The sequence below is a fragment of the Cygnus olor genome, chromosome 16 (assembly GCF_009769625.2).
Source record: "Cygnus olor isolate bCygOlo1 chromosome 16, bCygOlo1.pri.v2, whole genome shotgun sequence".
Taxonomy (NCBI): Eukaryota; Metazoa; Chordata; class Aves; order Anseriformes; family Anatidae; genus Cygnus; species Cygnus olor.
The window spans coordinates 212,785-238,145 of record NC_049184.1 but is presented as its reverse complement, the minus strand read 5'-3'; the positions used below and the strand labels follow the sequence as shown (position 1 = coordinate 238,145).

Sequence of the window (25,361 nt, the reverse complement as noted above, 5' to 3'; positions counted from 1 at the left end):
GGGGCAGACACCAAGGGCAGGGCAGAGGCACCCAGCATCCCCCATCTGCGTGTGCTATAGCGCCAGCACACGTGTGCTGCCAAACAAAGCCCTGTGCTCCCCATCAGCCACAGAGCATCCGTCCTTCCTGTTTGCTGCTGTTGCTGAAGCAGGTTTCACCGGGGCTGGCTGCGTTTCAGCAGGGAGACACTTTGGGATCTGAGCTACTGCATCAATTAATATCATATTAATGAAGTGCTCTGAGAAGGGTGGCATCTGAGAGCAAACCCTCCCCCATCCCTGCTAGCTTCTGCCTCCCTGTAACACTCCTGCTAGCAAAAATGCCTGCTAGATTGTATCGCGATCTCTGCCACGCAGCTCTCCCAGCCCAAGGCTGCCGTATGCCATTTCAGCCACAGACAAGTGCCTCCGGCTTGGAAACATCCCACGATGACCCACATTGTCACAAACTCATAGCAATTATCCAGCCTGACCCTGACAGGGCAAGCGTGAGTGCTGGCTGTCAAAGCAGGCACTGGGACACTGACCACAGGCAGGAGGCTGAATCAGCCCGACAAATGCTGCAGCCCTTGCAAGGGGCAGAGCCCAGCCAGCAATGCTGGCAGGCTCAGCTACTCGCGGGGGTTAGGAGGAAGCCGTATGTCATGCCCAGCTTGCTCAAATCTAGGCCAGAGCATTACAAAAATGTTCATCAGTCCTTCCTCAAGAGGGGGAGTGGAGGGGCAGGCGCTGATCTCCTCTCTGGAGACCAGCGATAGGTCCCGAGGGAATGGCTCGAAGCTGCGACAGGGGTGGTCACGGCACCAAGCCTGCTGAGTTCAAGAAGCGTTTGGATAATACTCTCAGACAGATGGTCTCATTTTTTGGGTGGTCCTTTAGGGACCTAGGAGTTGGACTAGATGATCTTTTGGTCCCTTCCAACTCGGGATTTTCTATGAACAGAGGGCAAGGGAGGGGACAAGGATTCACGCTGTCCCCTCCACTTGTCCACCAGAATGAGAACATGAGTAGGGCAGAGCAGCGCGGCAGCCCCGGGGCAGCTTAGTGGAGCACAAAACACACCTGGGTAGAGATCCAGCTGTGCACAGCTCCACCCCACACTGCGATCACATCAGCTCCAGTGATCTAAGCAAGAACAGCCCAGCCAGCACTCAGCAGATGACCGTGGACCACAACACCATGGGTAACTCTGGCCTTGCAGGTTGTCCTGCCCACATGTGGTGGGACTGAGCTTCAAAGCAACAGCATGGAAGTGGCCAGGCAGGCTTATAGCTACGGTGGAAATTGCCACCAAAACACAGCAGGAGCAGCTGTGTTTTCTCTACCTGTACCCCCTTTATTACTTTCAACAGTCATCCTAAAGTCAGCTGTATTTCTTACAGATGTATTACTCACTAGACCAAGGTAACCAGCAAGGATGTACTCATGCCATACTATCAGAAAGCATTTTTTTGGTTCCCCAAGGAAAAGCCCCAATGAATTTGCAGAGGTAATGGTCCCTGCTTCACGTAGGCATGCGTATACCCTGGCCCGGACCAGACCTCAAAGGGTATTTCTGTTTCTGCAAAGTAGTGGTAGAACAACAACACCTATCAGGAGTTGTAATAAATCTCTCCTAAAAGGCAATACTACTGAGAATTCAGGCTGGAAGTTTCCTGACCCAAAGGTGAGCATCACTGTTGGGTTTGTGTTCTTGGCCAAAATTCCACCTTCCCTTGGAAAGCAGTAGACCTCGCTGTCTGGCGAGGGGTGCCTCACACCTTCGCACAGCATCACTGCCCTGCTTTGTGACTTTTGCCACCTCCCTCTGGTCACTGGCAAAGATGAGACTCAACATTTTGTCAGGTGCCATGCCATCCCATGCTCAGCAGGAGCTCCTGCCAACAGAGACACCGCCAGATCAATAGTGCATCTAATGAGAACATTTAATTGCTTCTCTCGTATGCAGGGGTACCGTTCCCCAACAGGATAATTACAGAGGAAAACCTGCAGGAGCACTCCCAGTGCTGCAGCCCTTCATGTTGGGCCACCCGGATGATGGCTCCGAAGGGCCAGAGAAGGGTGTGAAGGAGCTGTCCGTCCCCCCTGCGGTCTGTCCCCCACAGCAGCAGGCTGCCAGGGTACACACCTAGCTGCCTCCAGATGAGCCAGGACGGCTTTCTGCTGGCACTCACCACAGCAAGCACAATTTGCTGATTACAAAGGGGATATGTCATTTAAAATGAACATTCAGATTCCCGTCTCTTCTACCCATAACAAAATGCCTCGTGAAATGGCTTATTCCGTTCTGCCATAGAAATCTGTTTCCATTCAAAAGCCTGATACGGGCAGAGGGAGGGAGGGGGGGGAGCAAAGCTAAAAATACCTGCTGAAAGATACCATGACAGCAACAGATTCACAGGAAAACGAAGTGGGAAGGCGGCTGTGAATGTGTTAAGATCCTGTTTAATCTCTCCCCAGCCACCTAAAAATCCACCCAAGTCAGAAACGATACTTCAACGTTTCCTTTGTGCAAAAGATGACTCCACCCTGTGTTTTCCTCTTCATCTGGTACTCCGTGAAGGATACCGGCACACATCTCTGCTCCGCCACCAGCCAGTAAGTGGGGCCGAGGCAGTGGGTTAGTAGGAACAGAAGAGGAAAGAGTCAGGTGGGTGGAACCTGGCAGAATAGCTGTACTGTAAATCCTCATTCAGCATCAGTTCAAACGCGGGATGCATTTTACACTAGCACAGCACCTGGAGCCAGGTTTGACCACGTCTCCAATACCCTGGAAAGGAGCATCAGTCTTTTGGACCAGACTGGGAAACAGAAGAGATAAGGCAAAACGAAGCCCAACAAGACTACCATGGGGTCCGACTACAGCTGATGGGGAGAGGGCTGGCTTCTGAAAGGGAAATGGATCAGATATTAAAGTGATACCACATTTCATCTCTACAGAGGCCAAGTACCCAAATAAAACTGCTGACCTGCTGGGAACAGCAGATCTGCAGCTTCAGCCTCATTTGTCTCGTGTTTTGAGCACAATGGGGCCAGCCCAGTCTCCTCTCCGCTCTGTGATCACACCAGCCCCAGGATGCTGCTCGCCCAGATCCAGCTGCTCCCACACAGGGCAGACCCATCCTGAGACACTGTCAAGCCCACAGGACAGCTAGTAGTGGAGGGTTTTTTTTGTTTGTTTTGTTTTGTTTTTTTCCCCCTGTGGAGGGCAAATCACAGACCATCAGCATAAGATGGAAGGAAATCCCCTCCCCTTCCAGACCATCATTTTCTGTGTTTCAGGCTCTGTCCCTTACTCCCTTCCTCCCAGACAGTAAGCCTGTGATGTGTGCATGACTAGGCACATGTACATGCATACACTATAAGCAGGGTACTACATAATTCTCAGCTTCAATTCAAAGCACCTTCAGCTGTGTACTGAGACAAACAGACGTGAAGGATTTGTACCAAATCACCAAACAGGGCTCTAAGATGACCCTCCCTTTCCATATAGTCCTACATTCCCCTGTCCAGCACAAGGAGAGCAAACCTTGGCTTCTGTCCCAGCCGTAGGAAAGCTCAGCCAAACACCTCCTGTTTTGGATGCCCCCATGCACCCCCAAACAGTTCACCTCCTTGGAGAAAGGAAGGGTGGATGGAGCAACTACCATCCCAGATGAGGGACATCCACGGGCCCGGGCCGAACATCCTGCTTTGCACCAAAGACACACCACGTAGACAGGAGAGCTGCTGCAGAAAGCAGCTGCTGCTTCCACGGCGGCAGACACAGGCACCCAAATCTTCTCTTCCCTTTCACACTCACTGAGGCCTTGGGCAAACCACAAGCTTCCACTCAAGGGCTGAGAGGAAAGATGGGTCTGGAACCACAAGGAAATACTGCGCCACGTCCCCACCAAGGACTGTCTCTTCCCACCACCGTTCCTGTCTCCTGTAATCCAGGCAACGTGATAAGCATGAGAAAACCTGCTCGCTCGGCAGGCTGCCGCCCTGAAGAACAGGGCGGCCCAAGGCAGAACAACAGAACAATGGCCCAAGGCAGGCAAATCCATACCGCCAGGAAGGAGGTCCCAAGGCAGACAGCTCTCAGACTCCCACTACCGCTGTAACTTCTTCCATGCTCAGAGGAGAGCACAAGCCAACAGTGAGCCCAAATCCAGGCTCAAATCCCCGCGCACCCAGGTGGAGGAAGAGCCCACACTGCTCTTGGCTGCCGAACCTCCCAGGTCTTCTGGCACAATCACCACGGTTGTGACAAACCCAAACCTGCTGACTCACAGCCACCTGACTGCTCTAATGAGAACAATAAGCCACGCAGCCGTCACTGTCACAGCCTCAGCACAAGCACATTTTTAGATGCCGTGTGAGAGTAACGTATCTATAACCGTACAAGTCTTCCTGCGCAGCAGCTTCCAGCCACCAGGCCTGGGAATCTCCGCCATTCCGTGTTTCTTTTTTTGTATCTATGCTCAAAACAGAGCTTCAGACTTCAGAATAGGCTCAGACCTTCAAGTGACAGGCACCGCATGAAAGTCTACTACATAGCTAAACACAGGCCTTCCAGACACCCACACAGATCTGCCACCAAGCCTAAGCCCATGCTCAACCCATCTCCTCACACACGCTTCCCCATCAGCATCCCAGCTGTCGCTCAGGCAGCATATCACTGTGCCCAAGGCAGCAGGGAGTTATCATCATTTCATAGCTGAATAAAATTAAGGCAAAGGACACTCAAGTGATGCCTGTGAGACCAGGCAGGAAACCCAGAGCGAGCCTGGGAACAGCCAAGCCCACCTCCTGTACTTTAACCAACAGGCCATTCTCCACAACTTCCTAATTTAGAAATCCTAATTATCTACAGGAAATATTTTTCTAGGAACAAAATTAGCCAGGCACCTGACTGGTCCCTCTGTCCATGTAACCCCCTTTTAGTTATGCAAAACTCTTCAGCAGCGCTAGAGCAAGGAGTGTAGGCAACACAGAGACACTTCGTTTATATACAGGACAAGGGCTTGGTGCTGCAAGCAGAAAGCAGGAGAGGTTATTCTGTAAATCAAGGAGAGATTCACCTCCTCACCAGGACCAAGGTCATCAGCCAGAGCTTAAAAGGGAACTCAGCCGCCTTGGGGAAGAAAATTGATTTTGAAAATTTTCCCCATTCTACAATGCAGTGACACCAAGGCCTTCTTCAGCCAACCTGGCCACCTCTCCTGGCTTCCCATGAACAGCATGCCAGAAGACACTTGCCCTGCAAGGCTGTCATATGTCATGGTAACGATGACAGCAGCCCAGGAAACAGGACCCACTAAGCTCTTTGCCTGCACTAGACAGGAAAGGTACCAAAACCTTGTGCACCAGGAGTGCAGGCTCTCTTCTACAGTCATGCTTTTTGCACAGAAATACAACCCCAGACTTTTTTTTTTTTGAAGCTTTGTACAAAACAAAACATCTCTCCTGACAGTTTTGGAAAAGGCTGATGTCTCAAAAATCAGTAAAAATAAAAATGCTGGATAGTTCTAGCTACAACATCAACACTTAACCAAAATGGTGGGGAAAAACCTTCATGCAGAGCCAGCCTACCATCGGTGCAAACATGCAGGCTCTGCAGCTAACCCAGAGCAGCATCACACCCTCCCAAGACACCCTGAACCCCTGCGGTCACAACCAGGGCTCTGCTATTTACAGCAGTGTCTGGTCTAATGACTCCATCGCCATCTGAAGTTGCTGTTAAAGCAATAAACACGGCACAATGATTGTGAAGAGATGTGAATGCTCTGCTCACAGCAGTGGCTGCGAGCAGGGGAGGCAGCTCACGCCCCCAGGGGATGGCTACATGCTGATGGTTCACCAAATTTGGGGATTGCCCTTGCATAAGAAGGGGATGATTTGGACAAAAGAGGGCAATTGTATACCTGCCATATGCTACAATAACAAGGGTCTGACACAGCTCAAAGAACACACCCTGCCTCTCCTGCCAGGCTGGGGGTCCTCACGGAGAGCATGGCTCTGAGCACCCTGGGGAGACCCGCACAGGCTCCATGCCTGGCAAACCAGAAGCCAAAACATACAATTAAAGAGCAATTGACTTGTCAGGATCACCACCCAAATCCAGCCTTCCCTCAGCTCCAAATGTGCTTGAAGACAACATGGGCACGCTGCTGAAGGCCACAAGGACAGTTCCACAGCCTGCATAGCTGTGACAGCTTGAGTCAAAGGGACGAGAGGCACATGCAGTCCTCCAGAGAGCTGCAAAGGAGCCAGAGGTCTGCCAGGCAGCCCCAAGAAGCAGACCTCGGTAACAAAAGGCTTCCCACATCTCGAGCTGTTTGGATGCAAAAGCCTCTTTGAACAAGTCCAGTGTGAGAATATGAGGGAAAATGACAGCTAAGTGCAGGCAGAGGCTGATGCCTCTCTAGGTAGCTGGAAAAGCCACACCTCTCAGGGCATTTCAGCGGGGGGTGGGAGGGGGCAGATCAGGAGTCACCTCACACCATCAACAGCTAAATCAAACGCGGCTTTTCCACCGCCTGCTCCTGCAGCATTACTGCAAATATTCAGGAGCGCATACCCAGACCTTTGTTTGTCCGCAGAAGGGTCCCTACCACAACACGCCGTGAAAGAAGGGCTGGGCGTGCAGGAGGGAAACAATACCACTGCAGAAGCAGCAATGGAAATAGCATTTTAAACAGAAAACACTGACAGAGAAGAGGGCCGCACGGGTCCCCTAACACAATCTCCTGGGTAACCAGCGTATGGAGAAAATGCTGAGCTCAAGGATACCTCCAGAGCCCACCTCCTGCCATATGACGATACTCCAAAAATAACCACAGAAATATGCGAGGACCCATTCCAAGTTGTTCCTGGCCCTCTACACATTCTCCCTCTAATGTAAATTGTCTCCCTGAAATCAAAGCCCCGCGGCCAAACGCTGTTACAGCAACCCGCAGCTCCGGGCGGGTCCCGGGGCCGGCTCGCCCTGGTGCAGGGCCGGGATCCGACCCGCGCCGCCGCCTCCCCGCACCCGTCCCGCTCCGCTGCGGGCGGGCAGCGCGGCACCGCCCCGGCTCGGCTCCCCCGGGGACGGGCAGGGAGGCGCGGCGCGGTGCCGGCAGCCGGCCCCGGGAGGCTGGGCTGGCAGACTGCGGGCGCTTCCCTGCGGCAGGGGGCGGCCCGGCGGGGCTTCGCCCCCTCCCGCTCGCCGCCGGCAGCTCGCTCCCGCCGGCTCCCGCCGCTCTGCGGGCAGCGCACCTGGGGACACCGGGCGGCCCGGCCCCGGCCCCGGCCCCGGCCCCGCGCCCCCGGGCCCGCGCGGGCGCTCACCTGGGCCCGCTCCACCGCCGCCGCCGCCTCCTCCTCCGGGGCGCGGCCCCACGCCGCAGCGGCCGCCGCCTGCCGCCTGCCCGCCGTGCGGCGGGAGCGCAGCGTGGGGCGGGCCGCGGCGGCGCTGCGGAGGGGGGGACCGGCCCCGAGCCGCGCCGCCTGCCCGCCCACAGCCCCGCCTGCGGGGAGCCGCCCCTGGCTCGGCTCGGCTCGGCTCGGCTCGGCTCGGCTCGGCCCGGCCCGGCCCGGGAGTGCCGCCGCCCCGAACGGAGCAGCCGCCGGCCCAGTGAGGGTGAGGGGGGCGCCGCCGCTGCTTGCTGGCTCGTCCCGGGTGAGCCCCGGGCAGGCGCCGCAGGGCCCTGCGCGCTTCTCTTCGCCCCGCCTGGCTCGGCCGCCGCAGCCCCGCCGCCCCGCCCCAGGTCCCGGTCCCCACGGAGCCTCCCGGAGCTCCCCCCTCCCCGCGGGGAGCTGCAGCCCCGTACCGAGGCGTCCCCGGTCACGGAGGAGATCGGCCTCCCCGGGGCCAAGTTTGAGGCAAGCTGCGCGGCGCCCAGGCGGGGTGACCGTCCCGCAGCGTGTGGCGGTGCCTGGCAGCCTTCGTGCAGGGCTTGCCGCAGCAACCCCCCTCAGTCGGTTGCCGGTGAGCTCTGTGTGGTTGTCTGGCTTCGAGATTTTGAGTGCGCCAGGGCAGGCAGCCCGCTCTAAGGGGTGCAGTTGCTCTCCACCCACACGTGCACCCCCAGCACCAGGCTCTGCTGTAGACATCCACGAAACCTTTGTGGAGGCCAAAACTGAAGCGGCCCTCTCTGCCCAGCAGGTGCTGAGGGTGGAGGACAGAAGTGGGGTGTCAGGCACAGGTTAGCATGCAGCCGGGCTTCCCCCTTCCTGGCTAATCCTGTCCTGATGTCCAGGGCCAGCAAGCATGTGCTGGGCTGGGCTCCGGCCGGGTCACGCAGGGCTCCGAGCACTGTATGGTGTCCCTGGATTTCCCTCTTCTGCCAGCGACCCCGGGAAAGGTAGGTCTGACTGGTCTGACCCAGCCCTCAGCACCCTCACCGGGACAAGGAACTGGAACAAGTCCGGCTTCTTCTACTGCTTTATGAAGTGCCCCTTTATAAGCCACATCGAGGCTTTTTCCTGACAAACCACATAGCAGCAGAGAGCACCAGTAACAAAACGAGGCTGCATGGTCCGGTGGTTAGAGCCAAGGCAGCACTGCCAGAAGGATTGTAGGCTCTAATCCCCCGCTGAGCTGTTGACTCACTGTGCAAACCCAGGCAGGTCCTGCCTCTTTGTGCTGCAGCGAAGCCCAGCTGGAAAGTTGGGTAAATAGCAGGAACCTCTTGGAAAAAAAAAAAAAAAGGCACTGTGTCAGGGCCAAGCTTGAGGGAGGGCTTTCATTTACAAATAAATGGCATTTCATCTGGCTTCTCAGATTCCCCTTGCAGACATAGTTTTCACCTTCAGGCCTCTACCACAGTGCTGTGCTGCCAGGTGCTGCTGAATGGGTGCCACCCCTTGCTGCTGCAGCAGCTGCGGTGCAGTCGCAAGGGGCGTCACTCGCCTGTCGTGCTGTGCTGGTTTTGTAGGGAACTTTTACAGGAAAAAGGTTGCACAGTATTGTTGCTAAAATATGCACTGTTGTAGATCTGTGCACAGTCTTGAAGACTGTTACCGCCTGTTTTCATCTTTCAGTTCATCCAATGGAAAAATGACAATTTCTGTTTGATGGGTCAGATTCTGTCATCCTCTGAAAAGAAATTTAAATGTTAAAAGTGAATTTGGGTCAAAAACAAACAGTGGGTGACCACATACATACAGATATTCTTGATAGTTTTCTAGTACCTAGCATGGCAGTATTCCCCCTGTGAAGCCAAGGAGCCAGAACAGGAACATGCAAAACAAATTCCTCCAGTGAGGAATCCCTTCTAGCACTGGTACAAATGGCCAAGCCTGAGCTGTCTTCCACTTACTAGGAAGTTAAAACTCCTCAGTTTCAGCTAAAATAACAGTTTCAGCTAAAACTGAAACTCCTCAGCAGTGCTGAAGACATGGAAAATGCAATTTATGTGCATACTTGGCCATACAGCCCTCTGCCCACTGAAATGAGGAAAAGAGCTTAATTTGCAAAATATTGATCACCCTGTCGTATGATGGATCCTCTTCTGATTATTCAATAACAGACAAATAAGCTTTTGTACTTTGTTTCCCAGAAAGCACTGAGGAAGCGAGAACTTTACAAGATTTTTGGGAGCTTAATGGGAACAACAACAATCCCACAGAAATTCAAAGCAGCCAATACTTACTCAGTTGTTTCTTCAGAAAAATCAAATAAATTTCCCAGAAAGTTAGGTTTCCATGAGAAAAATTGTTTTAAATATCCATCTATTTTAAATATCCATTTTTTTAATGTATTATTTAATATATATTTTTTTAAATATCCATAATCCACTACACAGCCCGAGGGAACTGTCTGTCCACCCGCACCATGTTGGACATGGAGACCTTTGTTGCTCAGCTGTGCACAAGGGAAATCCCTGAGCCTCCTGCAGTGGCGAGGTGATGGAGGAGCCTGCGAGCACTGCTCACTGCTTGGACCACCTGGGACCCATGCTTTCGCAGCTAAAGTGAGATCTCCTGGCCACACTCCCATTGTCGGGCAGAATTGGCCTGAAACAACAACATAAGAAAATACTAATGCCAGTACAAATAAATGAGGACTGACATAAAAGGAAAGGCCTTGCAGATGTTTGATGTTTCAATGGTAGGACAGATTTGGTCACTGGGCTCTTACTAGATCTCTTTGAGAACTTGTATTTTTATATTTTTTAAATTTTTCCGGCAAGTTTTCCCATTACAACTAAAATCTGCAGTGAGTCTGGCCTGGCTTTATGGGATGGAAACCAAAAAGGGTCAGGACATACTTCAGTAGTGACCCTTGACTCTATTTCTACATTCCTTACTGTTACATGATTTTTATTAACTCCTGTCTCATCATGATTGCTTTCCCTGTTGGAAGCAGTGTTAGCACTCCTTCCAGGCACAGAGCAAACTATTAATTAGTCCTTGCAATATCAGTGTCAGGGAAGCACACCTCTGGTTATTAATAATCATCGCAAAGTGCTCGTCATCAGATCTGCAAACACAAGGATATAGCAAAAGTCAGTGTGATTGTGTTCCTGCCCACTTGCAACGGGAGGTGAAGACATACCCATGTGCATACACGTGCACACGCACAAGCACGCACAAGCGTGATCTGGTTTACTGCCAGATCTGCCTTGCAGTTGTCAAGCCATGCCTGTGACCAGCTCCTGGGCTGCGGGGGCCAGTGGAGGAACTGAGCACACCGAAAGCTTTTAATCCATATAACCCAGCAGCATGGAAAGAAGAGCATGTGGTTTTGGGAAGAGGTTATTTTGAGAATCCTCGCCTGAGCTGCTGCTAGAAGTAATGCTCTGCGGTAACAACCTTTCATGCCTCTCACTTGTTTATGCAGGCCATAAAAAGGCCCTTTGTGGCTCTCAGGGAGCCAGCTGCCAGCTGGGAGCAGTGAGACACTCCGTGTGCTCCTCATCTCCTTCCCCCTTGGCAAAGTTGTGCCTGCTGTGAGGCACGGGGTGCCCGAGGGCTGAGGGGGGCTTGCAGAAGCAGTCAGCCCTGCTGGAGAGGGAGCACAACTCCTTGCACTGTGCTCCTAGGCGCTTTCTGCCCTGCACACCTTTCGGATGTGGGGAACCCACTGGTGAGCTTCCAGGAGCTTCAGGCCAATGTTTCCATCCAAAGAAAACACATGCAGCTCGTGGTACTCATGCAGGGCCATCTGTGCCATCTTCCTCCAGGTTGTTTGAGTGGGACCCAAAGCCTGAAGAAGTCTCTGGGACTGAGATACCACCAGATAACTTAGATCAAACCTTGTATCCCTATGTGTCTGGAGCCCTGGAGTCTTTGGGGATACACAGCCCTCCCACTGCCTTCATCCTGCTTCCCAGGTAACAAGATCTAGTGGCAAAATGCAGTCAAGGCCTGCCGATCTTCAGATAGTTGAGCATAACTTCAGGTAGTTATGCACGTCCTTGACAACTAAGAACAAAAGGGACAGGAAATGTGTTTTTAAAATTTAATCAGAAGAGATTCATAACCTGCCTAATAGTTGTAACACATTCCAACTTGGAGGGGTAAGAGGATTTCAGTGGGAAGAACTGCAGCACCTCTGGGGTGCAGGGAGGAAGGCATATTTGCCCACTTTCCAGGCAGGGAACCTGGGGACCAGGGCAGGATGTGGCTTGCCTCTTGCCATGAGACAGAGCTACCAACTGCAAAGTAATCAGGAAAGCACTTTTGGTGTGTCCATCTCAGCAGACCCGTGGCACAGATGGGGTCCAAAGCGAGTCAGTGATGGGCTTAGGAGACACTGGTGAAAAGAGTGACAATATTGACAACCGATTACTTCTTTCCCATGGGCTGTAACGGAAAGGAGGAAGGGCTGGACAGGTTCTGCTCCCAGTTGCAGCCTTGGCCCTCTGTGCATATGCTTCCCCATGCTGGCAAGAGCCTTGTGGAAGACTCTCATTCCTTCAATGGGCTTTCAGCAAAGACCAGCCGGATGCAATCCTGGGTCATGAGTCCCTGGAGAGCATCAGTTCCATCCTGATAGGAGCCCAGTGAGGCTGAGGATTTACCCTGAACATCATAAGATCAGCAGAACGATGGGATATCCTGTGTCTTTGCATCCTGATGCTGCCAGGAAATAATCAGTTCTCCTGAGGGGAGACCCTGGCATGTGTCTGACATGCTCTGATTAAATAGATGGTTCTGACAACTTAATTAACTGCCAGCTTGAGAATGGCAGGGGTTGAGCAAAATGAGCCTGACACCAGCCTGCCCACTGAGAGCCACAGCTGAGACCCACCCAGCAGAAACCCTAGGCACCAAGGAGAGAAAAAGCAGAAAAAGATGAAGAACAAAGCGGAAACTGTGGAGCACAAACATGCTAGTGTTTACTCCCTTAACACAAACACCATTCTGCCAACATCGGTGCTCTGAGGCAGGAAAGATTCAGTTGATGTGGCAGCACCCGCTACAAAGCATCTTCCTCACATGGCTCCTGCATCACTCAGCTGCCCTAGCTGGACGGGTGCTCTTTAAAGCTGGGTCTATGCTAAGTCGCTCTGCTCTGGGGAGCCACAGCGGAGGGTGCACTATTAATCACTGTGTTGCAGTAGGAGTGCTGACTTGGAGGACTGCCCCAGTAGAAAATGTTATTTCTGCCCAAGAATTTGACTTTGTACCTAATGCTTCACAATCTATTACTTACTAATGCAAACATTTTGAGACTGTGTGAACTGTGTGAATATTTCTATTAAGAATCACAGGGACATAAAAAAAATTGAAAAAAAATCTATCTGTTCTGGATTTCATATTACCAGTTACAAGCCCTAGTGTCCCTGCTCTTGGGCCCAGATGACTTCGTGCAAATCTCCTTTTCTAACACATGTGGGTACCAAAGAAAAAGAAAAGTGAAACCTAAAAGCTGGAAAGTCAGAAAACAAGAGGGTCAAAAGTGATCCAAGGTCCTCTTTGGGTGGAAAAAGAACCACATCACATGGGACTGTTATAATCATCCAGGCCGGTGCCTCACCCAGTGAAGCCTGAAGAACTAGCCCCATAGCCTCCTGTGCAGCCTGGGGCTGATGGCTGAGCAGATGTCCATGGGAAGGACAGCCAGCTGAGGCATGGTGGGGAGCTGACCACCGCCCTAAGGAACTTAATAACCTCTGCTGTATGAATCAGCCATAATTTGAGTGCATCTCAGACATAATTTGAGTGCTTCCAATTTCCAGCCACTAAATTTTGCTTCACATGTGTCTGATTGGAAGAGTCCCTTGGGAGGCAGTCCTGAAGGGCAGAGGAGTCCAGGAAGGCTGGGCACTCCTCAAGAAGGAAATCTTAATGGCTCAGGAGCGGTCTGTCCCCCTGTGCCCAAAGACGAGCTGGCGCGGAAGAAGACCAGCCTGGCTGAACAGAGTTGTGGCTAGAGCTTAGGAAAAAAAAAGAGGGTTTATGATCTTTGGAAAAGAGGGCAGGCCACTCAGGATTATAAGGATATTGTAAGGATGTATAGGGACAAAATTAGAAAGGCCAAAGCTCATCTGGAGCTCAATCTGGCTGCTGCTGTTAAAGATAACAGAAAATGTTTATATAAATACATTAACACGAAAAGAAGGACTAAGGAGAATCCCCATCCTTTACTGGATGCGGGGGGAAGCTTAGTGACGAGAGATGAGGAAAAGGCTGAGGTGCTTAATGCCTTCTTTGCCTCAGTCTTTAGCGGCAAGACCAGTTGTTCTCTAGATACCCAGTACCCTGAGCTGGTGCAGGGGGATGAGGAGCAGATTGTGGCCCTCACAATCCATGAGGAAATGGTTGGTGACCTGCTACAGCACTTAGATGTATGCAAGTTGATGGGGCCGGATGGGATCCACCTGAGGGTACTGAGAGAACTGGGGGGGAAGAACTGGCCAGCTGCTTTCCGTCATTTATCAACAGTCCTGGCTATTGGGGGAGGTCCCAGTCGACTGGTGGCTAGCAAATATGACGCCCATCTACAAGAAGGGCCAGAAGGTAGACCCGGGAAACTATAGGCCTGTTAGTTTGACCTCAGTGCCAGGGAAGCTCATGGAGCAGATTATCTTGGGTGTCATCACGCAGCATTTGCAGGGCAACCAGGCGATCAGGCCCAGTCAGCATGGGTTTATGAGAGGCAGGTCCTGCTTGACGAACCTAATCTCCTTCTATGACAAAGTGACGTGCTTAGTGGATGAGGGAAAGGCTGTGGATGTGGTCTACCTTGACTTCAGTAAGGCTTTTGACACCATTTCCCACAGCATTCTCCTCAAGAAACTGGCTGCTCGTGGCTTGGACTGGCATACGCTTCATTGGATTAAAAACTGGCTGGATAGCCGGGCCCAAAGAGTCGTGGTGAATGGAGTCAAATCCAGTTGGAGGCCAGTCACTAGTGGAGTCCCCCAGGGCTCAGTACTGGGGCCAATTCTCTTTAATATCTTTATCGATGATCTGGATGAGGGGATCGAGTGCACCCTCAGTAAGTTTGCAGACAACACCAAGTTAGGTGCGTGTGTCGATCTGCTCGAGGGTAGGAAGGCTCTGCAGGAGGATCTGGATAGGCTGGACCGATGGGCTGAGGCCAACTGTGTGAAGTTCAACAAGGCCAAGTGCTGGGTCCTGCACCTGGGGCACAACAACCCCAAGCAGCGCTACAGGCTGGGAGATGAGTGGTTGGAAAGCTGCCTGGCAGAGAAGGACCTGGGAGTATTGGTTGAGAGTCAGCTGAGTATGAGCCAGCAGTGTGCTCAGGTGGCCAAGAAGGCCAACAGCATCCTGGCTTGTATAAGAAGCAGTGTGGCCAGCAGGTCTAGGGAAGTGATTGTCCCCCTGTACTCGGCTCTGGTGAGGCTGCACCTCGAGTGCTGTGTTCAGTTTTGGGCCCCTCACTACACGAAGGACATCGAGGTTCTCCAGCAAGTCCAGAGACCTTCTCTGGAATGAAGAGACCTTCTTGCAGACCTTCCAGAGACCTTCTCTGCAACGAAGCTGGTGAGGGATCTGGAGAACAAGTCTTATGAGGAGCAGCTGAGGGAGCTGGGATTGTTCAGCCTGGAGAAGAGGAGGCTCAGGGGTGACCTTATCGCGCTCTATGAGTACCTTAAAGGAGGCTGTAGCGAGGTGGGGGTTGGTCTGTTCTCCCACGTGCCTGGTGACACGACGAGAGGGGATGGGCTAGAGTTGCACCAGGGGAGGTTTAGGTTGGATATTAGAAAGAACTTTACCAAAAGGGTTGTTAGGCATTGGAATGGGCTGCCCAGGGAAGTGGTTGAGTCACCATCCCTGGGCAGCCCAGGGTCTTTAAAAGACGTTTAGATGTAGAGCTTAGCAATATGGTTTAGTGGTTGACTTGTTAGTGTTAGGTCAGAGGTTGGACTCGGTGATCTTGGAGGTCTCTTCCAATCTAGATGATTGTGATTCTGTGGGTCTGTGATTAAAGAGCTGTCTCACGCACAGCCCTCCCCCCTCCATGATGCCTAACAGCCCCCACTTGCATTTCTGAGTATTCTTCTGAAGAAACTCAATGAACGCAAGTTCTTCAGACTCCCACTGCCAGGCAGGTTCTTATGACCCAAGTGGGCTTACAGCTCTTTTTTGAACCTCTTTCAACTTTAAACATTATGTCAGCAAATGCTTGTGATTTTAAGGTGCATTTGGGACTCAACTTCATACACGAAGGCTTCAGGATGGGTGAAGAAAGAAAAACTTTCTTTATCGGGGTCCCCAGGCGTCTGCTCTGTGCTTGGGCTGAAGTTGGCTGGGAGGTGGGCACAACCCCCTTGCCTGCTGATGCAGAGAAGCAGGGGAGTTCTTGTAGGGATGTGGGTCACAAGGAGCAGAGGGTTTTCCAGTGCCTTCAAGGCAATTAGCACACCCATGGTTACTTACAGTATCTTCCTGGAAAGTCTTCTAAATGAAAGGAGCCCATGAAAACTTTTCCCCAAAATGCAATGATATAAAACCGCCAGGGCTGAGTGACATTGCTGTGGGAGCTGTGCTGCAAGGACTTGCCAGGGAGAGTAAAAAGGGACCCTAGACCTGGGATCAGCACGTGGGGAGGGATGAACAGCTTGCAAAACCTCTGCTGAAGCCACATTTGTTCCTAAACAGTCTGGGTGGAGGTCTGGATGTTGGCAAGGTGCTCATGGGTTTGAATGCATGATTCATGTTTCCCATCTCCTGCCAAATATGCCAGCATACATGCCAGAAATTCACCCAGAGGCAGTTCACTGGTTGGAAGCAGATCCCAGGTGCTCCAAATGTAGCTGGAGAGTGCTCCAACCGTCCCTGAATGAGACAGATCTCACACATCTTCCCAAAAGCCACAACCACACTGCTCGCCATCGGTGGGACAGCAGGCACCAGAGGTGCTTGTGCAGAGCACCCAGGAGGAGATCCCAACCATTTTGGGGGAGAAGGAAGGGGATTTATTTCAAATTAATCTACCCTTGTCCTGGCTGCTTCAGCAGTATCTCAGCTAAGGACCACCTCAGCCTCTTCATCCTCAACCTGGTGTACGGGGTGGGCAGGGTGCATGCTGCCAGGTCCTGCCCACAGCCAGTGGGAAGCTGTGCAGGAGGCATGCATGGGCAACCGAGAAGATGACGACTAAAAAGGTACTTTCCCTTTGAACAATGCCAGGCTCTCCACGCTGACTTCGAGGAGCCCTGGAAGATCTGCCTGTCACTGTGTTTTGCCTTCTCCCACCAGACAGGCAGCAAACAGCTTTCCCCTGCACACTGCTGTCCTGCAGGCAGGTGCCTGCAAATGTGCATACATGCTCCTGAGGAGGTGAGGCTCAAAGCCCATGTTCATGGCTCACGCTCAGTGAAGGACCAAGGATGAGGGGGCTGCAGAAGGACCATGCGTCACAGCTGTTTGTCAGCCCCTGCCATGTCCCACTACTGCACATGTCCCACAGCCAGCACACCAGGGCCTCGGCAAGGACAGACCCTGTTTGACCACCCATGTGGACCATCTCTGGGAGGGCAGGGGCATGGGGAACACACATCTTAGGGGAAGCACAAACAATCTGGCAGTCTGGCAGTGCCATGGTGTCGGAAGCCATGGCCCTCTCCAGCCTCCCGCAACTAGGAAGGCCCTGCTTGTTGCTCTCTCCAGGTGCCTCTGTCTCATACTGCTCCTGTTCTGAAGCACTTGGCTACTCCTAAATGGTCTAAGCCCCTGGGGGGACTTCTTTGAATTGAGCCCCAGCACTGACCAACCGACCCAAAACCTACCTGGAGCTGTGCGGTTCACCCCACACCCCTGCTCTGAACCCCCATGAAGGCACAGAAGGACAGTCCTTGCTGCTGGACACGCTGACCAGCAGCATCTGGAAATCTGGTAGAAGTTAACAAGAAAAGCCTGGGCCAATATTGCTAGATTAAGGTGGGGTCTTCCACGGAGGATTCCCAGCTGAAGCCCCAGTGACAGGCTTGTGGTGGTACTACTGATATTAACTGTGGCTGCGCTTGGGGACCAGACCAGAGCCTGACCCCAGCCAGGGCCATCGGGTTGCCCAGGGATGTCCCATGGAGAGGATGATGCAGGGAGCACTTAACCCACCCAGGGTCTCTGAGCCAGGGATCCCAACCATGCAGGGCTGGTACAGCAGTGCACCGCCACCTCCCCAGCTGCCCGATAGGCAAAGGGGGCCTGAACCTGGCCTGGAGATGACCCACTTGGCAGTGCTGGCCCCAGGAAGGCAGTAGGCACTGGCCACCCTTTTATTGTGCCCATGGTGGTCTGTGATGCCCCAGGGCCTGCTGAGTTCTCCTCCCCTCTGGCCATGGCCAGTGGCAGCTTTCCTCACAGGACCCAGTCCCATGGGCTGCACGATACAGAGGGGTCACGAGGTCCTCAGCAAGGCTCTAGTGGGGACACAGTGTCTCTGGCCTCGACCCTACAAATACATTGGGACAAGAGGAGCATCCTCCCGGGGGATGCCCATGCTGAACTAGAAAGCACCTGGCTGAGCTGGTGAAAGAAGTCTAGGCTGGTGAAACAAACCTGTCTTTGTCCCATATTCCTGCCCCCTTGGACTCTGAGCAGCCTCCACCATCCCCATGGCTGAAGGCACAGGCCCACAGCAAGCAACCTCCCTGCTGCAGCCATGGGGCTCAGCCTGCATGCAGGGAAAGCACTTTGAATGCCTTGGCTTGGGAGTCCTGGCAGCAACAGACAGTGGGATCCCAACCTGATTATTGCTCATCACACACAGGGTCACAAATATGTGGAAAATAAAGGTCTGTGCACATGCCAGGGAGTCCAGTACCCAGCTGGAGCCTCTCTCAGTGGCAGAGGATTGGGCTTGACAGTGGGGTCCTTCTTCAGGGCATTTATTCACCTTGCTGAGACCCCCCCAGCCCTCTGCCAGCTTTGGATGATGGTGGCTAATGGGACCATAAGTGGGATGAGTGAGCAGACTCGGGGGTGCCAGCTCCGTGCCCTGGCAGAGCTGCTGCAGGCTTCCCAGCCCTGGTCCTGTGGGACGGGGCTGACCTGAGGCTGCTGAGGGAGGACAGGGGGATGTTGGGGAAGGAGCGGAGCTGAGGAGGCTTCACGTTGTCTGCTAGTCCTGCTCTGCAGCATGCTGCCAGCAGGAGCAAGGGGGCCAATCCAACCCTCAGAGATCGCCCCTGCAAAGGAAGTATTTGAGGGGTGTCAGGAGCAGTCACACCAGCTAAAGCAGTTGGGCCCCACTTCAGCCCTTGGGAAGTGCCCTGCACCTGACTCAGCCTAACAGGATCCTGACTTTGGGCCTCATGAACTTGAATGCATGCGCTCCCATTTCCCTGTCCTGAGAGGGACCAGTGCAGATGTCTGGCTCCTTTCTTGGGGACCGGGTAGAGCAAGATGGTGGTTAATGGCCTTCATGAGCAGGCAGTGCGGGCAGGTTTTGCGCTGAAGATGGGACAGTGCTAATGTGTTCAGTGAGCCCAGGTCACCGGAGACAAAGTGCCGAATGTCTGAAAGTCCTGACACGCTAAAATTGAGGCTGCTGTATGTGAGACCTGAACCAGGCAGAAGTCCCAACACAGAAATGCCAGTGATTTTCCCTTTGCGTAAACCTTGTGGGAAGCACTAGTGAATTCACCCTGCACCCTTGGCTGTGGTTGATTGCACATAGAATCATAGAATCACAGAATGGCTTGGGTTGGAAGGTACCCCAAAGACCATCTAGTTACACTTTGTCTTGTTAAACCTTATTGGGTTCACATGGGCCCTCTTTTTACCTTGTCCAGGTCACTTTGGATGGCATCCCTTCCTTCTGGTGTATTGACTGCACCACTCAGCTTGGTGTCATCTGCAAACCTGCTGAGGGTGCACTCGATCCCATCATCTACGTCGTCAATAAAGATATTAAATAGCACTGGTCCCAAGACAGACCCCTGAGGGACACCACTCAGCACCGGCCTCCACCTGGACATGGAGCCATTGACCACCACTCTCTGGGTGTGACCTTCAGGCCAACTCCTTTTCCACTGAGTGGTCCACCCACCAAATCCATATCTGTCCAATACAGAAATCAGGATGTCATGTGGAACCGTGTCAAAGGCTTAGCAGAAGGCCAGGTAGATGATATCGGTCGGTCTTCCCTTGTCAACTGATGCACTCACTCCATCCTAGTAGACCACCAGGTTGGTCAGGCCGGATTTATGCTTGGTGAAGCCATGCTGGCTGTCTCGGATCACCTCCTGGTCTTGCGTGTGCCTTGACATTGCTTCCAGGAGGACTTTTTCCATGATCTTCCCAGGCACAGAGGTGAGGCTCACCAGTCTGTAGTTCCCCACATCCTACTTTTGACCCTTTTTAAAAATGGGAGTGACGTTCCCCTTTTTCCAGTCACCAGGGACTTCACCTGACTGCCAGAACTTTTCAAATATGATAGAGAGAAGCTTGGCAACTCCATCAGCCAGTTCCCTCAGGACCCTGGGATGGATAGCATCGGGCCCCATAGACTTGTACTCGTTTGGTTTCATTGGGTGGTATTGAACCTGCTCTTCGCTTACAGTGGTTGGGACTTTGCTCCCCCAGCCTTCATCTACAGGTTCAGGGAAACAAAAGACATGGGAAGCTGGACTAGCAGTGAAGACTGAGGCAAAGAAGTTGTTGCGTATCTCAGCCTTCTCCATGTCTGTCCTTAACAGTTCTCCCTTCTCGTTTATCAGAGAGGGAACGCTCTCCTTGATCTTTTACTTCTGGCCAATGTACCTATAGAATCCCTTCTTGTTATTTTTTTCATCTCTTGCCCAGCTCAGTTCCATCCCTTCCTTGGCTTTCCCAATCCCATCCCTGCACATCTGGACAGCATCACTGTACTCTTCCCAAGCCACATATCCCTGCTTCCACTGCCTATGTATTTCCTTCTTGTGCCTCAGTTTGACCAGCACGTACTTGATTCTATGATTCTATGATCCTATTATCAAGGATCTTCAAGCTCAACTCCTGACTCCACGTAGGACAACCCAAAAATCAGACCATATGTCTGTGAGCAATGTCCAAATGCTTCTTGGACTCCAGCAGGTTTGGTACCATGACTACTTCCCTCAGGAGCCTGTTCCAGTGCCCCATTTCCAGTCCTTGACTTTTCACCCACCTGTGTGGCAGAAGTGCCAGTGCCAGCTCTGCAGCAGGGCCAGGTAGGTGTCCAGGCACCACCCCAGGTGGCCTCATTGCCCCACTGGCATGCACTGATCCTTCTTGTTGATGAATCACCCAGTAGCCAGAGGAGACCCAGACAAATCAGGCTAATGCATTTCTCCCTGGTACCTCCTGGCTTCTTGCTTTCCCAGTGCATCCATCAGTGCTGGCTGGCATCGCCCACCAGCTCCGTAGGCCCTGCAGACACTTTGACTTACATGGGCAGATGAAACAGGGTAATGGTTGGTGCTCATGGAAAGCAGCTGGTGAGCTGTGCTGAGTCAAGGACTGTGCTCTGCAGTGTGGTAAGGTCTGGAGCTGGCAGGAAAGCTGTCTCCTCTTTGCCACTAAACATGTAGGAATCTGCCTTGCAAAGGCTCTGCAGATCTGCCTGAGCCCCTGAAACCCCAACTCCCTGGCAGCAGCTCCAGCATCCCCAGTGTGGAGCCATGCATGCTCTGTCCTTTGGTCCTGCTGAGCCTTCAGGTCACACATACTAGATGAGAGATGTGGGCTGTCAATATCTGCAAGCAATGATCACACCCTGATATCATGATGCCTTAGCAGGTCACATTGCTCATAGCCACACTTCAGGACTCTGGTATCAAGTGCAGGCTGGGATCCCTGTGCCCACCAACACCTGATGCACAGGAAGGGACATTTTCTGGTAAAAGCACCTTGCAGACACCCTCAAAAATACCACCGAAAATGTCAGACCTTGAGCCCAAACCCACGCTGGCATTGGAGCAAGGCCAGGTCCTGCCTTCTGGGTCTTACAAGGACAAAAGTCAGATGTTTTAGGGGACTGGCAAGACACCCATGTGTCAGGCAGATATGAGGACAGCCTGTCCATGGGAGAGTGGGACACAATTTCTAAAAGTTAGGTGCTGATTTAACCATCACTGGGAAAAAATCCTTCAAAAACGCACGTTAGCATTAGTTCACACTATCCATGTAAACATCTCTTTCAACTGCAGAACATGGCTGTCCTCTAACCGTGTGAGCTCTTTGCAGCTGTAATTGCTGGGATAAATATAAGCTGATCATTTCTATTAGGGAAAGATTTTAGGACCAAAATTAGTATTATGATCTCTTATCAAATGCTGATAACAATGTTTCCCAGGTCAGCTTTATTCCATGACAAGACTCTGAGCAGCAATTGAGCAGCTCCCAGTTGTCACATTTGCAGCCCTGGCCCTGTAGCTAAGGAGCAATGCAGAGGAACTGAAATTAGCTGGAAAATGACTTTCAATCAGCCTTGCTAAATTGCCATGAAAATTTAACAATTCAAGTGCAAAGTCTCTTTGCCTGTTTGCTTTTTCCATCATGGCAGAGAGAACGGAAATCCAGTGATATTTTAAGACACCTGTCAAAAAATGCTATTCCCCACCTTGGGTGAAGGGACAAAGCACTGTGCCATGCTGCTGTCTGCCAGGGAGCAGCCCCAATTACTCATCTCTGTGGCATGAGGGTCACCATGTGCTGAAGGTTTGTCGGTGGCCATCAGTGAGACAAAAACAAGGTTGTGAAATATCCTACCCCTTTGAACTGTTAATAGCAGACCCTCTTTTTCTTTGAAATACACAAACTGCTGGGGAACAGCACAACTATTAGATAGAGTAAGCAGTAACCTATGCATTCTTTTTTTTCTTTTCCTGCCATTAGAAGAGAGCTGGTGGTCACAGCTGTTGGGGAGCTCCCAGCACCTGGTGCCTTAGCACCAACTACTGTGGACGTATTGTGCATATACTGGTAAGGGGCTTGTGGATGTATTGTGCATATACTGGTAAGGGGCTTGAGGCTCCACTGGGTAGATCAGAGCATCAAGCCCATTCCCACCCACTCTGCTCTTGTAGAGGAAGAAGGGCTAAATTTTGATTTACAGCACAACAGGGACCTCAGTACTCACACAAACTGGTGATGGAGTCTGATATCCCAGTCGCTCACAGGAATTCTTACAGTCACCCATCTCTAGGACTATTCAGGGGAGAAAGAAAGATCCTCCCCACATTACAGATGTTAAGGGAGTTGAGAAATATTTGCCCAGGTGGGACAGCAGCACCAAGCCCTGAAGCCAGTGGTGCTGGGGAAGCACCATGCCTTCCAGGTTCCCTCCACTGTGGGAAGCTGCAATGGATGTGGCAGCTGTGGTGGTTTTACTCGGGTGGGCAGCCGAGCTCCATCTCAGCCACTCTCTCACTCCCCCTCCTCAAAGAGAAAGGAGGAGAAAATAAGACACAAAGGGCTCAAGGGTTGAGATAAAGACAGGGAGATCACTCAACAATTACCGTCACGGGCAAAACAGACTCAGAGTAGGGAGATAATGTATTGCCTATTACTAACAGGCTAGAAAAGTGAGAAGCAAAGGAAAGAAACCAAAAACGCCTTCCCTCCATCCACCCTCTTCCACCTCCTCCCCCTGAGCAGTGCAGGGGAATGGGGGCTGCGGGCAGTCCCTAGCACTTCATCTCCACTGCTCCTTCTTGATCACTCGCTGCCCCTGCTCCCATGTGGGGTCCCTCCCACGGGATGCCGTCCTTCCCGAACTGAGCCTGCGGGGGCTGACCACAGGCAGCAGCTCTTCAAGAACTGCTCCAGTACAGGTACATACCACAGGGTCCATCCGTCAGGAGCAAACTGCTCCAACGTGTGACCTCCACAGGCCACAGTCCCCCCCCAGAGCCCCTGCTCCTGCGGGGGCTCCTCTCCATGGGCTGCAGCTCCGGCCCAGGGCCTGCTCCTGCGGGGGCTCTCCATGGGCCGCAGCCTCCTCCAGGCCACATCCACTGGCTCCACCGGGGGCTCCTCCACGGGCTGCAGCGTGGAGATCTGCTCCGTGTGGGACCCATGGGCTGCAGGGGGACAGCCTGCTCCACCAGGGGCCTCTCCACAGGCTGCAGGGGAACTGCTGCTGCGTGCCTGGAGCACCTCCTGCTGCACTGACCTTGGGGTCTGCAGGGCTGTTTCTCACTCCTCTGTCTCCCAGCTGCTGTTTCCCAGCAGTGTTTTTTTTTTCCCTGTCTTAAATGTTCTCTCACAGAGGCACAAACAACATTGCTTATTGGCCCTGGCCAGCGGCAGGGCCCTTATCTAACATGGGGTTGGATTCTTCTCGCAGAAGCCACCCCTACGGCCCCCTGCTACCAAAACCTTGACATGTAAACCCACTACAACAGCTCACAGTCAGGATGCAGCCCACTGACCCAGCCACAGTCCCCTTCCCCTGCTTCCCCTGCAGAGTGCTAGGACCACATCATCTCATGGCCACCTGCCGGGTGCTCATCTTCCTGAGGCACTTACGTGACAGAGGGCTATGGAGTCCCAGCCCCTCTTGCCCATAGTCCTGCCTGGTGCAGGCTCTTTTCCTGGTGGCAAACAGCCAGGTAGCTTCTGTGCCCCCCTCCCCCAGATCCTCAGCTGCAGCTGTAGCCCTCCATCAGACCAAGCTTCTACATCCTCTAAGTGAAATCAAAACTTCCCCAGACCCTCTCCTGTATCCTGCTGCTGGCACCTGTAGATGGCTGCCTGCAGCTCACGCTGACCTGGCAGTGTTGTCATTGCCTGCCTCCTGCTGCAGCAGCATGGAGGCATCTGCAAAGTGGACACTGGTTCCACCCTGCATGGAGAGAAGTTCACCACACACCAACTGGCTCTTGGGTTTTCTTTAACCAAGGGGTTAAAGAAAAATGTTGAAAAGCTCCCTGCTTGACAGGAGGAAAACTTCTGAAAGTTAACTATTAACCAGCACCTAATAGGGAAGGAAAGAAATGTCCCATGAGGCTGGAAACTATTTGCCCATGTGTCCACCTGGTGCTGCAGGGATAATCAATCTTAATTAGCCTAGGTGAACTGCAAGGTCACAAAGGAGGGAGGTAGAGCTCTGAGAAGTTGAGCACTCAAATGAGTCTCAGTAGAAAAGAGAGGGAGGTGGTGAGGGTGCGCAGCCATGTGCCCACAGGCCCCCACCCAAAATCTGCCTTCCAGCCCAAGGGACCTCAAGGGGCATGGGCTTGGGGACAGAACTCTGTCCTGGTCTTGGGCTTTTCACAACAGGGCCTCTCATATCTGTGGCGAAGTAACCTACAGGATGGCATTTCCTGGATCTCCATTCTCCAGGAGAAGGGGAAGCCCCTCCAGGGGAAACTGCCGGGGAGCCAGAAGAGCCTCCACAGCTGGTTCCAGGCCCAGTTCAATGGACTCTGCATGAGTTGATCTGATCCCAAGGGATGCTCGTGTGTGCTGATGTGCATGAAGTGAATGTGTGGGAAGTGTCATTACGCCTTCAAGACATGTGGCTTGAGTGTTCCTGGAGGCAGAAACACTAGAGGGGCCTGGGGAATCATTCCACATCCAGGTGCTGGGTTGCCCTAGCACACCACCAGCTCTCCCCTCGTGCACACCAAGTGCTTGTAGATCCACCAGAAGGGTTCCCTGGTACAGTATGCCTGTGGTCAGCCATTGGCAGCTGGGGGCAGGGGGCTCAGCAGGGCCACGCCAGGTAGTGAGCGCAGCATGCTGCAGTGTGCCTGGAGCCCCTGGGTCACTTGGAGCATCCCCATACATGAGAGGCACTCAGACCACCATGAGACGTCTTGCAAGCCTATGAGACCCAGTCCTGAACAGAGAACAGGGTGTCCTGGCATGTGTGTGAGCACACGTGTGTGAGCAGGTGTCTGTGGGTGCACAGACAAGCAAGAGCAGGGGACGCACCTCTTAGCCCAGCAGCCTGGCTGTGGAGGCTGGAGGAGGAGAGGCTATGCTCAGCCAGCCTCTGC

The 25,361-nt window shown here is 52.8% G+C and overlaps 1 protein-coding gene and 1 long non-coding RNA gene across 9 annotated transcripts in view; one reads left to right on the top strand and one right to left on the bottom strand.

Annotated features, from left to right (window-relative positions):
• EPB41L1 (erythrocyte membrane protein band 4.1 like 1) overlaps positions 1-7,417 on the bottom strand; it is an 80,236-nt gene extending 72,819 nt beyond the window's left edge. For 5 of the 8 annotated variants that reach the window (XM_040575491.1, XM_040575502.1, XM_040575503.1 and 2 more), the window contains exon 1: positions 7,318-7,402. The gene's annotated coding sequence lies outside the window, so the exon portion shown is untranslated. Of the gene's footprint in view, positions 1-7,317 lie in introns of all 8 variants that reach the window. The other 3 variants (XM_040575514.1, XM_040575517.1, XM_040575516.1) reach the window with 3 other exon arrangements.
• Positions 7,418-7,492: 75 nt separating this feature from the next.
• LOC121079203 lies at positions 7,493-10,048 on the top strand. The gene is made up of 2 exons (XR_005824931.1): positions 7,493-7,648; positions 9,777-10,048. It is a non-coding gene; the product is annotated as an uncharacterized LOC121079203 (long non-coding RNA).
• The last annotated feature ends 15,313 nt before the right edge of the window (positions 10,049-25,361 follow it).